The sequence below is a fragment of the Elephas maximus genome, chromosome 9 (genome assembly GCF_024166365.1).
Source record: "Elephas maximus indicus isolate mEleMax1 chromosome 9, mEleMax1 primary haplotype, whole genome shotgun sequence".
NCBI classification, from domain to species: Eukaryota; Metazoa; Chordata; class Mammalia; order Proboscidea; family Elephantidae; genus Elephas; species Elephas maximus.
The window spans coordinates 122,197,454-122,209,719 of NC_064827.1; the positions used below are offsets into that span (position 1 = coordinate 122,197,454).

General features: G+C 42.7%; 1 long non-coding RNA gene across 2 annotated transcripts in view; it reads left to right on the plus strand.

The window, feature by feature from the left end:
- LOC126082775 (uncharacterized) overlaps window positions 1-12,046 on the plus strand; it is a 420,484-nt gene extending 408,438 nt beyond the window's left edge. The window contains exons 1-3 of one of the 2 annotated variants that reach the window (XR_007518649.1): window positions 10,473-10,749; window positions 10,853-11,130; window positions 12,016-12,046. This is a non-coding gene — a long non-coding RNA (uncharacterized LOC126082775). Of the gene's footprint in view, window positions 1-10,472; window positions 10,750-10,852; window positions 11,564-12,015 lie in introns of those variants that run through there. The other variant, XR_007518648.1, reaches the window with a different exon arrangement.
- Window positions 12,047-12,266: the final 220 nt, after the last annotated feature.

Below are 12,266 nucleotides of genomic sequence, written 5' to 3' on the forward strand. Positions count from 1 at the left end.
AGGATGGTTTGCTATGGGCAAATCTGCTACAAAAGACTCCCTTAAAGTTATAAAAATGGAAGATGTCATTATGATAAAAAAAGGTGCACCTGTCCCAAGCCTGGCATGGCAGTCCCACCAAAAGGCTGCCCCTCAGAGCTGGGTAACCTTTCTAGACTCAAAGAGCACCAGTAACCAGGAAACAGGGAAAACATGTCTTAGCACCTGGGCCTGGGAAGAGAGAGTCCCAAGAACCCTGAGTTGATGGGACCTCAGTTAGCTGAAAAACTGCCAGATACAGGCTTGCACAGCTGGAATCCCTCCAATCTTGGTTGTGGGTACGCCGAACCTTCTGTGTGTCCCTGTGTAGAGATGTGTAAGGATGCAGGTGAAAGTCTCGGTCACACCCGAGCAAATATGTGGGGCCTGGCCTAGCTCTGTTGGCTCAGAGGGGCTGACAGGTAAAGGAGATTAGATACTGGGTCTGTGTTCCTTGAACAATCTGGAAGAAGATGACACGTCCCCTCTTATAATAGGGCTTCCCAGCCACAGCCCTCGACTCTCCTGTCACGGGAGGCTTCAGGACCCTAAAGAGAGAATGGATTGGGTTTTCTCTGGTGTGTCTTATCACTTGGTTCTTCCCAGGCAGGCTTGATGCCAGTTCAGTGGGAGTGGGATTAGCAAGGCAGGGGTTGGAGTCAGATTAGTGACCGGGGAGGGCGTGGGAAAGCCCTGTCCTAGAGGAAGGACTAGGAGGATGGATCTAGAGAGCACAAAGAAGGCTTCCTGTGAATAGACATGACTGTTTCTTTCCTGAGTCCTTTCTTTTCTGAAGCCTCACCATGCTGCTAGCACTGGGAGTCTCATCTCAGCGTCCTGTTTTTCTGATAGGGTGACCTGACCTTCTTTATTTTCCCCCATGACAAGTGCAACTTCAGACACATCAGATGGTGTCCAGTGACCATGATGGACCCCAGATGCCTCCACGCATGCCTCCTACCTCTCTTGGACCTACCCAAGGACTTCTGCGCCTTCGTGATGTCCGGTTGAACATGATGTCCATGCTTTGTAGTAATTATGTTGTATTTCGTTGGCCGATATTTCAAATACAATATTTGATCGATAATACATGGGAGGATTTTGCAGAATCTTATCTTTTGGTTTTGAATATTCTTTTCGTTGTTGTTGCCTTGGGTTTAGCAATCACTCCTCATGTTTTCCACCTACAGCCCTCCTAGCCATCAATCTGCTCTATGTCTGCATATTGTAGATTTTCATGTAAGTGGAATCATGCAATAATTGTTCTTGAGATTTCAGTTATTTCACTGAGGCCAGTGGTGTCAAGGTTCATCCATTTATTGCAAGTAACAGAATTTCTTTGCTCTTTATGGCTGCATAATATTGCATGTATCTGTATGGCACATTTTGTGTATCCAGTCATCTTTTCATGGACACTGGGTTGTTTCCACCTTTTTGATTCAATGAATAATTGTGCAGTAAACGTCAGTGTCCAAGTATCTGCTTTCTTGCTTTCAATTCTTTAGTTTATGTGCCTAGAAGTGTCTATGGTAATTCTTTGTGAAAGCATTTGAGGTGCCATCAAACTGTATTCTACAGTTTTCAATGGACATGGTGCCCGGTTTCTATGTTTGTTTGCCTGCTTTTTGGTTTTTCTGTCAATAGCCATTGGTGTGGTGTGGAGTGATACCTCTTTGTGATTTTGATTTGCATTTCCCTAATGACTGATGATATGAAGCACCTTCTCCCTTGCATACTGCCCATTTGTATATTTTCTGTGGAATAATGTTGATTTATGTCTTCTGCCCTTTTTTTGAGTTGGGCATTTTTTTTTTGTGTATGTGTTTAGTTTAGGCACTCTTTATATCTTTGTATATGAAACCCTTAAGCAAGTACAGATTCCAAGTATATTGTCACAATCAGTAGTTGTCTTCATTTTCTTGATAGTGCTCGTTGATGCAGAAAAGATTTAAATTTTCACCAAGACAAATTCATCTGTTTCTTTTGTTTCTTCTGTCATATGTATGACGATGTAGGGGAAAAAAAAATCTGAAAACATAACCCTGATGTTTACTTTTAAGAGTTTCATGATTTTAGCTCTCATATTTAGGTCATCGATGCACTTAGAGTTAATTTTTTTATATGGTGTAACATATCCAGCCTAATCCTTTTCCATGTGGAGATCATGTTGTCTCAGCATCATTTGTTGAAGAGGTATTCTTTGCACACTGAATGAGCTTAGCTTCAATGTTGAAACAAATTGGGCAAAGATGTACGAATTCATGTCTCAATATTATACCTTTGGCCTCTACGTCTGTTCTTATGCCAGAACCAGACTGTTTCCTTTATTACATGTGTGTAGTGCTATTATACACCTTCAAGTTTGCATGCTGTACTTTGTTCTTCTTTTCCAAGATGGTTTTGTATATTTAGAGCCTTTGTGTTTCCAGTATTTAAATTGTTTGTGTTCTTGTGTATTTGATTTTCTCTCCTTTATATAATTTGTAAGTGGTTTTTAAGACATGGATCCTGAGGTTTAGGAGAGAGGAATAGGAGAGCCTCAGCATCTTGCCCCAGGAATGAAAATCCCACACCAAGATTGCATGAAGGAAATTTCCAGAAGGGCCGATGATGTACAGAGCTGGGAGATATGGGGCCAATTTTTTTTTTTTGAGGTATATGTCATGAGATGAAGAGAGAGTTTACGCTGAAGAAGAAAAGTGAAGCTTGCTGGGCTGTGCCCTGGCTGCCATCAAGGGCATAAGGAGGTTCAAGGAGGCAGAGTCCTGATCATCATAGTTTTGGGAGACGGGCAGGACAGGTCTGTTCTCTGGATGAAGCTTCTTTTCCCAACATCACAGTATGTAGATATGTTTTATCACCAGTAGTATATGCACTTCTTTTTATAGTGAGAACTCTCCACACACCCGTTTAATGAGACCATAGGCAAAGAGATCTCACCATAAAGGCAGATGCCAGTCTTCTTCCTGTTCCCAAATGAAAGAAGTTCTCAGGGCTTCACACCAGCTCTACCCTGTGGCCTCCAAATGGTGACTGCCAAAATACCAGAGTCTCAAGCTATTCATAATAAGTATCCGTAAGACAATTGTGGGGTGATGGAGAATCTAAATCTATGGTCTCGATGTTGATTGAGACGATGGTTACACCACGGTATTTCAAATTGCTGAAGCTCACAAAACTATAAATTAAATGGGGGAGTTTGCTTGCATGGAAATTATATAACTCTGAGAGCTGAGTTTAACAGAAAGGTATTTTTTTTTTCCTAACTGTATTGGTGCCTGATTTGTAACAGTAAAAGTTTGGAAGATTTAAGGCCGTTTGAAGCTCCTGGCAGAAAGGATTAAGGAGCTGGCTGGTGATGGAAAGGTTGGTCGTTCACGTCCACGAAGAGACTCCTAGGAACAAATGCCAGGTGATCTCCTTTGGAAATTCAACCAGAGAATACTCTATGGAACACAGTTCTGTTGTGAAACGAGTTGGATCGCCATGAGTTAGAACTGACCCAACAGCACTGGTTTGGTTTTTCTTTTGGAACCAACCTGGCTGCCTCTTACTGATTCTGTGATCTTGGATGAATCGTCTTTAGTATGTACAGTGGGAAAGGCCTATAAATCATGAGATGGCTTTGACTTTTATCTGTATCTGTCACAAGCACTGAGCAATATCTCACATGAAACATATTCAGCAAATAATAGCAGATACGACCATTACAATTGTTTTATGTTAATGTCCTAGTTCAAGTGAAGACCAGGACAAGCTTCCTGCCTTTAGAAAAGCACAGTCGACAGGGAGTAAGAACACGGGAACAGTGACATGCGGTGCATGGTGACGGGGCTGTGACAGGGTAAAGTGAAAGTGAAGCTGGGCACAATCTCAGGAATAGAAATGGATAAGCCCAGGACTTCCTTGACCTCTCTACTCATCCAGACCTGAGTCTACTCCAATATCCTTATAGAATCTTCTCTAGACCACTCCAGCCTTCCCCACTCGGACACTCTCATCGAAGAAATAGCAGAAAGCTTCATTTAGGCCCTATTCTGGGAAAGCATATTCCATACACTCTCTCTGTCCTTGGAAGTGTGATCTGAATAAGATGTGATTATGCATGTCTTACTGGTCAGAAAGCTGCTGCTCAGACACTGGAGGTCACACAGCCAGCAAGTGACAGAGCTGAGATTGAAACTCTGCTCTGGCTGACCCCAAATACAGCCTTTCTGTGACCTTTTTCCTCTTTCTTCTTCTGGGCACATTGTTCAACTTGGCTGACACTCACTCTCTGTTGTGGGGAAGGGAGGGAATTCTTCAAGTGATGATGAAGTGTTAAGAGGTGAGGAGAAATTCAGGGAAAACTGGTGTGCAAGACCACACCAAACACAGAAAAAGACCTGGACCATCAGTCTAGGCTCTATTCTATGTTCCTTTGGACGATCCTGAAGGCCTGGTTACTCGTTGTCAGCAGCTGTGACTCACTATGCAACCAAGTTCCATTGAATCTCACCCTATATTTTTTCTCGGAACCAGGAGAGTGATATCTGCTCCTTCCCATGGCCACATAGCATGGGAGAAGTACAAATTGTGCACAAGGGAAAGAGAGGTGCATTTATGGACAGGGAATGGACTGTCAGAGCTGCGGCCAAGCCTGGCATACATCTCAATCCATCTTTACAACACTTGAGACATTTCACCAAAGAGAATATTCAAATGGCCAACAGACACATGAAAAGATGCTCACTGTCATTAGGCATCAGAGAAATGCAAATAGAAACCACAATGAGATACCATTTCACAGCCACTACAATTTTTTTTTTTTTTTTTACAATGGGTAAGATAAAAATAAAAAAAGGGAAAAATGACAAGTGTTAGAGGGGATGTGGGGAAATTGGAAACTTCATCCGTTGCTTGTGAAAATGCAAAATGATATAGCTATTTTGGAAACACTCTGGCAATTTCTCAAAAACCTGGAGATATACCTGCCGTATGACCCAGGAATTCCACTCCAGGTGTATGCCCTTGGGGTCTAAAAGAAGTGATATGAACAGACATATGCAAAACTATGTTCACCACAGCACTATTCACAATAGCAAAAAGATAGAAACAACCTAACCGCCCAACAACGGATGAATGGATAACTAAAATATGCTGTATACATACAGTGGAATACTACTAAGCAATAAAGAAAAATGAGTTCCCCAAACACCTTGGAACATGGAAGAACCTGTAGGACATTAACAAGTAAAATGCATCAGTCATGAAAAAACAGATATTGTATGTTATCACAGTTATGAAATGACATGAAAAATAAGAATATGGAGAAAATAATGTTCAGTAGTGTTTACCAGAGATGGGGTAGGGGGAAACGGGAATTTCCTCTCTAGTTAGTAGATACTTGTTATTTTTCATGATGGAGAGGTAACACTGAATGAGAGTGAATTGTACAAAGCCTGATGAAGGTAAACCACATCAGTAAAATATACACAAGGAAAAAATACATATATGTAGGCATATATGTGTATAGGTATGTTTCCATGAGTGTGTATGTGTGTGTATACAGGTGTATGTGTAGGAATACGTATATGCATCTATGTGACTGTATGCACACATGTTAATACATATAATAAAGCACATAGAGGGAAGAGTTGTGAATATTTCTGAGACATAACCAAATACCCTGATGGATTAGTTTTCTGGATTTGAAATATTAGAACTAGAGTCTTGTGGAACATCTTGGTCAGTTGGGCTGATATGGTTCATAAAGTTATGTTTTATGTCCTAGTTTGCTGAGTAGTGTTTCTGGTTTTAAAGCTTGTGAGCAGCCTACTAAAATGCAACTATTGGTCTCTACTCATCAGGACCAAAAGGGAATGTAGGAAACCAAAGGCTAAGAGAAGAAACTTGAACTGCGCACGTGAAGAACGTTCAAATGACAAGTCTTTTGTTACATATATATTTACCGCAATAAAAAGGAAATAAAAAACATTGTGGAATCGAATAAAACTCCAGGATTCATTATACTTTCTGTTCTCTAAGACCTAAGCAAATTCACTTCCTTTAAAAAATGTGCACTCAGTCCAAAATCCAAACATTGCTGCTTAAGAGGCAGTTAATAAAATGAGAAGTAAACTCATTTGAAATGCAAACACTCTCAAGCTTGCTCTTCAAAGCCTCTAATTCAGGCCTCAACCTCCCAGCTTTCCTACTGGACAAGGCACACAGCAGTGCTGCCCTTAGAAAGCAAGGAATTCATCACCCAAAGGTTGGTTTTGCCTCAGGCAGACCTGCTGGTCATTCAAACCTCCTGGACTGCCTTGCAATGAGAAACACTTGATTTTCACCTCACCTGCCTCTGCACTTCCCACTACATTGTATTTGCGTTTTTACATGCACTGCCACATTCTCTCACTGTCCTCTGGGTCTCCACATCTTCCAGGAATGCATGTGAAGAGATCTCTTAAGGAAAAGTCCTCAATATGTGTCCTTCAGTTTACTTTTTCTCCTGTGTTGTGATTAGGAAACCATCTCAGCCAGTGTTACTTCCTTCCTGTCTACACAGCAGTTACTGTGGGAACAAATTATTTCTTTTTTAGTGTGTAAACAGGCGCTCCTTGGAAACTCTACGGGGCAGTTCTACTCTGTCCTATACGGTCGCTATGAGTCGGAATCGACTCGACAGCACTGGGTGGGTTAAACTAAATTCATAATTTCAAAAAAAAAAAATTTCAGTCAGCCCTTAAATAATCGGTTCTAGAATTGTGTCACTGTATTTCTTTTTCTTTTTTTTAATTTCAATAATCTGATACTCTTTTTCTGGAAATTGCGAGATTTGCATTATTTCTCACTTCCTTGAATGATGACTCTTTAAGACCCTACAGAGCCAACACGTGGAGCCGGCAAGTGCACAGGCTGAGAGAGAAAGCAGGGTAGCTGAATAAGGCTCAATCATCACACCTTGTCATTTCCTCTAATGCTCTGAGATTGGGTGGCAGATCACCTGTCTTCTGCATCCTGTCACCCAAGAATGGAGATGATTTTTACCAGTGGACAAGGCCTTCCTTACACTTGCCCACAGCGATGGTCAGAGAACTGGGTCCAAGGGACTTTTGGTCTCACTCTTTTATGGACAGTCTTGGTAAACTTCATAGGGGCTAATTTAATCACATATGCTTCCAGGGTCAAAGATTTTCATGTAGTAGAAAAAAAGATTGCAGAATTTGGACCCGATTGTTCCTGCACAATGCAATGTATAAATCATGGGCCCTGAGCTCACTCAGTCAAATCCAATGGCCCTAAAGCCATTGTGTGCATCAGGGGAAAAAATCGATGGACTCACTGACAAGCAGAAGAATCAAGGAGCAAGCCTGCTTTTCCTGAGTGCCTAGATACTATGATGTGCTTCACCATTCCCGTAATAGGAAGGTCTGGATTGAAAATCATGTAAGGTTGCCCTGTGATAGAAGCTCAAACGCTGAGGAATGTTGCCAAGATTTTGCTTTTATCAGTCACAACAAGTAGCTTTAAAAAAAGATAAGGTGGTTTTCTTGAATCTCTCTAACTTCATCATCTAAGCTGAGATGTGAGTAGAGTTGTACACTGTAGCTGCCGGAGAGAATACCAAGAAAGGCACATCAAGAAGCTGTTTCCTGGCTGCAGAGAATTAAGGGGTGGGCAGTTTCCAGAGGCAGAAACTGCCTGGAGGTGCTCTTTTCACAGTGACTGGGAAAACACTGTAGATGCTCTAAATAGAAATATTCTTTGGGTCTTATCAGGTTTATAGTTCAGCTGAAACTCAGAAATCATGAGGCAGTTCAAGAGGACCACATTAGGAAATGACTTTCTCACATAATTGTAACGAAGGGGGGAGAAGAGCCCTTATCCTCTCTGGAGGAAGTCTCTGCTTTTCCACTACAACATGACTGCTGTTGCATTTTTCTGCAGCATTTCCTTCTTGAGTCAAAATGTCTTCCTACAGGGACAAGATACTATGTTAGTCCCAAACCCCTTGCCTTTGAGTGGATTCCTACTCATAGTGACCCTACAGGACAAAGCAGAACTGCCTCATAAGGTTTCTAAGGAGTGCCTGGTGGATTCAAACTGCCAAGCTTTTGATTAGCAGCCATAGCTCTTACCCACTATACCACCAGGGTTGTTAGTGCCAGTAGGGACATTTTTTTGTGTGAAGGCTGTCGGTGTGGAACACTCCTCCTCTGCCTCTCTCCTTCCGCCATACCCTCCCATCCAAAAACCACTGCTGCTGTGAGAGCAGGATTAAAGTTGTTCTCACGTGACTTTTCTTTTTGCAACTGCTTGGGGTCAGCGCCCTCATCTCACAAGACCAGTTTTTCTACCAAGCCTCTGGAAACAACTAAATGAATACCTTTTCAAATCATTTTCACTATAATACACTGAAAATTGTGTTCACGGTGAGTAAAAAGACAAACGTTCTTTCTTTAAAGATGATAACACCATGGTTCCTACAACGATTTAGGACATTCATTGATGAGCCTGGATTCCAAAAAGCAAGAGTGTGTGATGGAGACAAGTGAAGCTGAAGCTGAGAAGTAGTGCTTCATGACCCAGAATGGCCAGCTAGGAGAAAGATGGGAGCTAGTGTGTGTGTGCATGGGGATTTGACTTGCGTGAGTAGAATCTTGCATTGGTCTCATGATACCCACCCATTTCAGGGCCATGGGACCTTAACAACTGAAGATCCTAGGGCCGTAGCATTGTAAGCACTTTTTCTTCAGAGAAAAAGATTTTCTGCCTTCCTCACCCTTACATCTGCTCTCTGCCCACTAAGCCTAGGTGCTCAAGAGTGTTTAGTGACTATTCGTTATGCCAGATAATCAAAATGTCCTGCAGAGATTTTGTGAAATTGGTATGCTGGTTTGGTTTTGGTGCTGTGTCATGTGTTTGGAACCAAGATTTAAGCTCAGGCCTTTTGACTGCAAATTCAGGTCTGTTCTTCTGAGGGTAAGTCATAAGAGCTTATTGTTTTCTGCCTCTTAGTAGTTTTTCTAGATAAAATACAAGCCACTTGTTGACTTCAAATGTCTGTTAAACAAGGGGTAATATTGTTGTAAATATATCCCCATTATTATGTGAGGAATCCTTGGAGGCCTTTATTTTCTTTGCTAAAACTGGCAAACCTATTCTTGGGGGGACTTTGAAGTTAAAGGGAATGTTAAAGTTAACATTGTAGACTCTAGACTAAAGAAATACAAATGGGATTGTTGAACCCAGGCTGGGGACATTGACTTTATTTCAATTTATTATTCTAATGGAACAAATATATATATATATTGGAATACATCTTAATTTTATAAAGAGAAAAAAGGAGGAGGCAGGGCCAAGATGGGAAAATAATCAAATGCTTCCTGTTGTTCCTCTTACATGCAAGACATGAAAAAGAAGTGAATGAATTTTATATGACAATGTAGGAGCCCAGATCATCAAAGACAAAGCTGAGGAGTTGGACTGAGCGGCAGGATGCAGGAGAGACAGTTCAGAAGCAGCAAAGTAGTGCCAGTTGTGAGGTTGCCAGCACCCTGCTGGCTGGGTCAGCTGGTGCATGACAGGCTGAGGAGAGCAGTAGCATTCAGGACAGGTTTCACCATGTCAGGAGAGGCTGGGCAGCGGAGAGTCTGCAGAAGCCTCCAGATCGGGATGGAAATGGTACTGGACCTGAGAAAGTTAAGTGCAAGGTTCTAACCTACTGCCTAGTGTGTGGGAGTCAAAATAAGCCCTCCCCCTCCAAGATGCTAACAGGGGGAAGTATCTGTTTTCCCTCCCCGCACCTACCTCCCGCTCCCCGCTGTCCACTCTGACACCAGTCAGGCAGTATTCAAGAACTGCCAGGCCTCTAACCCAGATCTCAGGGCTGTCTGCACCCAAACTAGTCTCTTGGCTATAAAAATTCACCATGCCCCCTCAGCTGGGAAGTCAGGCCAGGAGCTACCCCTTTGCCTGGGCACTGGTATAAAGGGTCTGAGGACATGTAGCTCCCTTCACCCCTGCCTGTACCTGTGTGGGCCAATTCAACACCATGAGGGTACACACTCGAAGCCTGTTTTCAACAGCAACAGCCAAGGGGTAGTTGCAGAATCGTGACATTTGATGTCGCCCTGCCCACTAAACAGGGACCTCATCCACACACATCAGGGGCCTGAGGGCTGGTAGTATCACCCAAATCCATCTAGCCACCCAAGACAGGGGTCAGAGAATATACAGTGCCTCCCAGTCCCTACAGCCAACAGCACTGGGTGGCAAGGACCCGCTGCATGACTCCTTTAATATCCCAAGCATCCTGAGAGCTGTACAGTGTTATGCTATTTTCCCAGTGAAGATCTTGAAATGTAAAGGACTTACGGAAGTTTTCTAAAGTCAAACACCAGGGAATGGAGGAGCCAGGGCTCTGTCCTTCACTTACCATTATTGTCTTTCAATGTTTGATATGTACACTCCCCTAAATACCTGGGATACACCAGGATTGCAGGTTATGCTGAGCAGGACACTCTGTGAGGTCCCTTCATGGTGCTGGCTGGGAAACTTCTGGAACATGGCATTCCTGAAAATTCACAGGTACTTGCGATAAAATTAGAATTTGGAACTTGGAGAAAAAAGCATTGGGCTGAGAGGAAACTTTGTTGAGTTCCAGGGAGCTTCCAAGTTGAGAATCAGAGCTACTGAAGGGAATGGGCTGGAGAAGTGAGGCCATGGACACTTGGATTTGAGCAGGTAAGTGCAGATTGGAGGGCAAGGACTTGACAATTCTGAGGAAAGACCAGAGGCGTCCTCTCCCCTCTTTCTCATCTCTTCATTTTGATTTTTTCCCCAACAGAATCTTACTCGTGGAGGTCTCCATTCAGATCCCAGTTAGGAACTTCCCAACAAATGCAGCAGCTCACAGGCACCAAATGCCAAACCACTGGAACACCCAGTGCTCTGAACATGGGGTCTATGCAAGTGCCCGAAGAATCAGACTACTAATACCTCAATGCTTCTCAGCCCTTCGTACCAACCCTGCTCACATCTAGCCTTGCATACTCCAGGCATCCAGGTCTGCCATAAACATCATCACATCTCCGCTTTTCCTGGGCTGTATTGTTCTTCTGTAAGGTAGGTTTCCTCTTGTTTGTAAGGAACTTTTTCCAATGTAAGTGTAAGACTAAATCTACATCAATTTAACCCAGAATTTCAGTCATTGTTTGGAAAAGAAAGGGAAGAGTACCTATAGGATGCTTCTTGGAAGATTACCAAGTTACCTGAGGTCACTCTCCTTGACCACAGCAGGATGGACCTTCCCAATTCGATTGAATGAAATTCCTTCCTTTCCAGAAATAAGGCAAAGGGACCTCCTAACTTCTCTATTTTCATAGCTCATATACACACTATCAAAAGAAATCTTCACAAGTGTACTTCCAACACATTCTGTCTCCTTATTGTCCTCACCAGAAGTAGCACACTACCATTGCTTATTTAGAAGTCCTCTTGAGAATTCATGATACCACTTCTTAGAATAAATGCAGAGAAACAGAAAGCCATGTCCCCAAGAAGCCAAGTCTTGATCCTGTCAAGTCAAATAAACTACACAGGAAAATCCCTGGGTGTGCTGAGGATCATTTTAGATCTATTGTCCGACATCTTCCTAGCAAACAGAAAAAAAGCATCTTAAAGAAAAGTGCAGCCTCCAGGCTCAATTATAGAAACATTAGTTAATGGCCAAGAAGCCTGAAAGGTTGAAATGCAAATTCCATTAATAGATGGTTAAGAGACAGAGATATTGATAGGATACCCACAGGAAGCTCCCAAACCAAGCCACAGCTTGTGAAAAATGGGTGATGACAGTGATCACTGGTGATTTATCAATGAGCTGTGAGAGGCCGGAGCCAGACTGTCCCCAGGAGCATTCTGAGGACATCAGGTAAAGCTGGAGGAAAGAGCTAAGTCAGTCACATATGGATGTGGAAAACGGGGGACACCTGTATCTTTTTCTTTTCACAGCACCACAGTCCATCCAGCAGTAGAGGAGGACCGGAAGAAAGAGTCAGTGAGAATTTCTGCCAACAAAACTATCTTTAATCTCAATTTACAAAGGACTATTCTTCAAAGTAAAAGTAAAGCTACTGTGCTTCATCTCCCACCATGGAAATACATGTGCACCCTGCCCAGGCTTTGGCCTCCCTCTCTGCCCTCATCGTATCTGTATAACAGCCAAGAAGTACCACTAGGTTAAGGGAGGAGCATTAGCCTAA